General features: G+C 47.0%; 1 long non-coding RNA gene across 1 annotated transcript in view; it reads left to right on the top strand.

Annotated features, from left to right (window-relative positions):
• Positions 1-451: 451 nt before the first annotated feature.
• Positions 452-5,088, top strand: part of LOC110302803 — a 45,817-nt gene continuing 41,180 nt past the window's right edge. Inside the window, exon 1 of the long non-coding RNA XR_002378843.1 lies at positions 452-625. This is a non-coding gene — a long non-coding RNA (uncharacterized LOC110302803). The remainder of the gene's footprint in view (positions 626-5,088) is intronic.

Here is a 5,088-nt window from a genome sequence, read left to right as displayed (position 1 = left end):
ATAGAGTTGAGAGAGATCTAAGGCAGTCCTTCATCTCACTGCAGGGTGTTGCCTCTGGGGCCCAGAGGAGCACCCATACAGCAGGCTGTCAGGGTCCTCTGAGGGTGACCGGCTTCACGCCTTCTGTGCCCCACCCTCCCAGCTAAGCTGCCCAAAGGAAGTCAGTCTCCCCAGGTCTCTGCTCCTCCACCCTCTCTCCCAGCCCTTTATCACATCTCCACCATCACCCCTGCCCCCACCTCACCCCCACGTCCTCCTCGGAAAGCTTATCTGAATAATTTTAGCATCACTCTGTCATCTACAAAACCACCTTCCCCTTCCTGGGAAATACGGAGGGGCAAGACCAGTTCCTGGTAAATATGAAGCAAAGATGTATTTCCCAATGCATCCTTTGCAGGCAATTGCGTGGTCACTGCTGATCCACCCTGCTGTGAGAAGCTCTGCTTGGAACTGTGGGTGCTGTGTGTCTCCTCTGAGGGAGGCTCCTCAGTGGCCCTGCCAGTGGCTCCAGCGGTGGAGGGCTTGCTCTTCCCTACATTCAGGGTCAGATGTTTTGAATGCATCAACTCTCTTAATCAGCATGACAATATTTTGAGACTGGAATAAGCACCATCCTCCTTTGCAGGTGTAAGAGTCAGCACACGATTTGTCAAGATTTGTTCCTGTAAGGAAACGTCACTGGGGAGGGAAAGGTGGCTCAGTAGGACAGCTCTTGCTGTGAAAGCATGAGGACTAGGTTCCACAGCCCCAGCAACTGGGGAGATGGGACACGCCTGTAACCCTAGCACCCGGAGGGAGGAACAAGCTGAAATGGGTGTTTGCTGGCTAGTCAGTCTAGCCAATCAGTAAGCTTCAGGCTCAGCCTCAAAGACAAGGGTGGCCTTGTCAGGCATCAATGGGTGGAGAGGCCCTTGGTCCTGAGAAGGCTGGATGCCCCAGTGTAGGGGAATGCCAGGACAGAGAGGTGGGAGTGGGTGGGCAGGTGGGGGAACACCCTCATAGAAGCAGGGGGAGGGAGGATGGATACAGGGGTTTCTGGAGGGGAAACCAGGAAAGGCGATAACATTTGAAATGTAAATAAAGAAAATATCTTATAAAAGAGAAAGAAAAGAAATATATTCAGTGCTGGAAAAAAAGAGTCTGTCTCAAGGGGGAAAAATTGTACAAAATACTGGAGACAGATTCCTGATGTTAACCCTCTAGGGCCCACTGCTTCATGCACTTGCATACATGCCTATAGGCACACATGCATATATCACAAAGGAAGAGAGGGAGAGAGGGAGGGAGAGAAGGAGGGAGGGAAGGAAGGAAGGAAGGAGGGAGGGAAGGAAGGAAGGAAGGAAGGAAGGAAGGAAGGAAGGAAGGAAGGAAGGAAGGAAGGAAATTTGATGGGGCATTCTATCCTTCCATTTATTTGGCCCTAAGCAAATTAGTGAAATCTTGGAAGAAGTCTCAGAAAGTGTGAAGAAGCTAGATAATCTCAAAGTGAGCATGGCAGCAATGGGTAGAGAGGGTGGCACTTGAGTGATCCTCAGTGGGGCAGCTAGGACCTAGACAAAAGGAGAAGCAGCAGATTCCTGTGTGTACCAAGGCTGAGGTGGGGAGTGTCAGGTATGATTAGGACATTCAGTTTGTCTGGGATGTGTTGTGTGTAAAGTAGCTACTGGAAGCTAATGGGTAATTATTAAGAGGCTCTGTATGCCCCAGTGGTCACAATTTGACCTGTCAACTTAACTAGATTGTGAAATGCCCAGGTTTATGGTAAAATATTGTTTTGAGCTTTTCTGTAAGGATCATTATGGTGGCATGAACATCCTAAACGGTAGTGTGAGTAGAACAACATGGCCCTATGATGGCCAGATAAGAGAGAAGTCTTCTTTTACACTGGTTCTGGGGCTCGAACTCAGTCCTCAGGCTTGTGCAGTCAGACTTTATAAACGGAGCCATCTCCCCAGCCTGAGCAACACTGTCTCGTCTACCTTCGCAAAGCATCTTGCCCACAGCACCTCAGGGAACATATAGTACTTGGGTGGTTCTCTGTGTTCTTGTTCATTTCAGGCTTGCGTATCTTCCCCTCTAGATTAGAAGCTCTCAGAGGCCACAGACCACCCGTGTGTGGTCCACACTGCCTATCACAGCGCTGTGAGCATCGACAATCACCAGTTCGTTTCTCGAGATCTGTGTCTCTGAAGTACGCAATTACCTTCCATGCACCTGCAAATGCCCCCATCAGTATTTTTGAATTGCACTAAGTATCTCCACTTCAACTCTCTATTACAGAGTTCATTATGAAGAAGGACCACACACATAAAGCAAGAGAATGACCACACAGGGGAGATCTGACCCTTGCTCAAGCTCAGGGGATAATTTCCCATCTACGGCACTAGCAACCTGTTATTTGACTGTGCCACAGTGATTCCGCCTAATACGGAATCAAATCCACTTATAACATGATTAGGTTCTTTTTAAAGTGCCACTTTGCCATCTTTATAGGCTGCATCTTTCAGTTAGCATTTCGGGGGACATCCTGCCTCAGAAAGTCGCTCATCACAATAGCTGTGATGAGAAGGGCTTTTGTGGAATGAGCAAGTGAGAGAAAGAAGAGACTTTGTTTTTGAACCGAGGGTCACAGGAGAACACACTTGTCAAACACTTTTGCCCCCCAGAAGAGAGTTAAAGGCTGAGCTGGAGCCCTTTCATTATGAAGGGAAGAGCAGAGCGAGAGAAGAGGGAAAGAAAGCTAGTGTTATGGAGTTAAGTTCCTATAGGAAGCTCCAAGCATGCTGCACTCTCAGGCTGGTGCTACAGTCTGTCTGGAGCCTGACTTGGAGTCAGAGGCCAGGGCACAGGTAATGAGGTGAAGGAGGCTCTGGCTTCGTCTACGTGCTCGTTTGTTATCCATAAAGCTCTGGAGAATTTGTATTCTCTCTGATTCTGTGGAAATCAAATTTAGAAGCAGGACATAGAGACAATTTTTCTAGAATCTAATGACTCCCATTATAAGCCAAAAGCAAAATCTTAGCTCAGGGCGGCAGCATAATGAAGCTGGTCGTTAGCAACAAGGCAATACTGTTCCCTCAGCCCTTGCTCTGGTGAACCAAGAGAGATTGGCTAGAAGAATACAAACTGCAGATTTATCCTGCTTCCCCAGAGCTGGAGAGGGAGAGGGATAGGGGGAGGGGGAGAGGGAGGGGAGGGGGAGGGGGAGGGGGAAAAATGGGTATTTTCTAAATACCCATTCAGACTCCCTCTGGAAGAGGGACAGGATCCTGAAGGGTGTTCAAGTGAGGATCTGGTTCCAGGGAAGGGGCAGGGTCTCTCCTCCAGGCAGAATGGAGGCTCCCTTTCATAAAGTAAAACAATCACTCCCCTCCCCCTCAACCAAAGAGCCCCTTAGCGGGAGACAAGGAAGCCCTTTTCAAAATGACTTTGGTTTGCAAATCATCACACACAGATGACATTTATATCATCACTTTTCTGGCTAAAATGATGTTCTTACGTTTATCATGGAAAACACACGCAGTAGCTTCAAATCTGGAAGAACAGGGAGGCCTGGGATTAAGATATGGAAACACAACGGGTCATACTGGAGATCCAACTATCCATTTCAGCCGGCTTCACTGTCTATTAAGGTCACTAACTTAGAACTGACTTTTTGGGAGAAACATAAAAGCATATTAATTATTAGTGGTAAAGAGGAGCAGTGTGGGCACACATGTGGTTCTTGAGTGTAGCATGGCTGCTATTTCTGGGAGCCATAGAAACATCAGGTCTCATCTAGAGTCAGGCAAGGGCCTTTGATTAAACAGAGCATTCAAGGAGGTGCATTATCCTAACTGGAGTGTCAGTGTTCAGACTCCAAAAGGCCAAGGGCAAAGGTCTGTAAAGCTTTAAGACTTGAAAGCAAAGATGTGCTGTAGCCAGTTCATGAGAGCCAGTGGTTGAACTTGTGAGCTAGTTGTAGCAAAATGAGTTTGAGATCTAAGCTATTTCTAGCTTAGAAATACGTATAGTACACAGCTTAGCTTCATCAGCAAACTGTCATCCCTCTATCCATTTCTAAGAGTTTTTTTCCTATCATACCCCCACTGCATAGAAGAGGTCCCGGAGATATGCAGGCCTAGTCCTCCTCAGTTAACCCAGGAGTCCAGATGAGAGGCAGGTAACAGTCAAGAGCAGTGGCCTTGGCGTAAGAAAGAGACCTCTGGTCATGTATCATCTCATGCAGAGCTGTGTGGTCCCAGTCCAGCCATTTATCCGAACCTGAAAATCCTCACTTACAGAGTAAGGCTAGTCACAAATTTGATGATTAGCTAAACTATCATATGCAACGCCAGCATCTCATTTAAAGATGATGCCTGGCACATAATAGCCACACAGGAGGCATATGTATATTGAATGAGTCCATCCCAAACACACATGGTTAACTCACTCTTTCAGAGCTCTGTGCCCAGGCCCCTTCTTATTGGAGGCAGACTAACCTGAGGACCTGGGGTCTCCATCTTTGGTGACTGCCTTTGTCTTTAAGCCCCTGTTCATCGGTTCATACTCTTACTCAAGCCTGGCTCCCTCTTGCCTCCCTCACTTTCTCTCTTCATCTACCCTTCCCTCTCTTTCTCCCCCTTCTTCAACTCTACTGTCTTGTAGTCCTATGTTCCTAAACTCTTAGGACACAGAGAAATAGCCAGAATATTGAGCAAATATAGCTAATCATGCCATCAAAACACAAGTTCTATTTGCTCCCTATGTCCCTTTGAACCTGACTCAGCAGTGCCAGAGTTCTCAAAAACTTACATAGAGAGTCATCATATCCTCTAGTTCTTCCAAAGCACACGTGTGTGTGAACAAGAGCATATAGCAAGAGCGTGAGTTCACAGCCTCAGTATGCATGACAGCCCCCGAATGGAAACAACCGAATGCCCACCAAGTGGTCTGTATCCACATAAAGGAATATTATTTGACACTCAGAGGAGTCTCAGGTTGTAGAATTGTTCATAGAGATTTACTTTTTTTTTTAATATTTTTATTACATATTTTCCTCAATTACATTTCCAATGCTATCCCAAAAGTCCCCCATAGCGCCCCCCA

The sequence above is a fragment of the Mus caroli genome, chromosome 10 (genome assembly GCF_900094665.2).
Source record: "Mus caroli chromosome 10, CAROLI_EIJ_v1.1, whole genome shotgun sequence".
Taxonomy (NCBI): Eukaryota; Metazoa; Chordata; class Mammalia; order Rodentia; family Muridae; genus Mus; species Mus caroli.
This window is presented reverse-complemented; position numbering and strand designations above follow the sequence as displayed.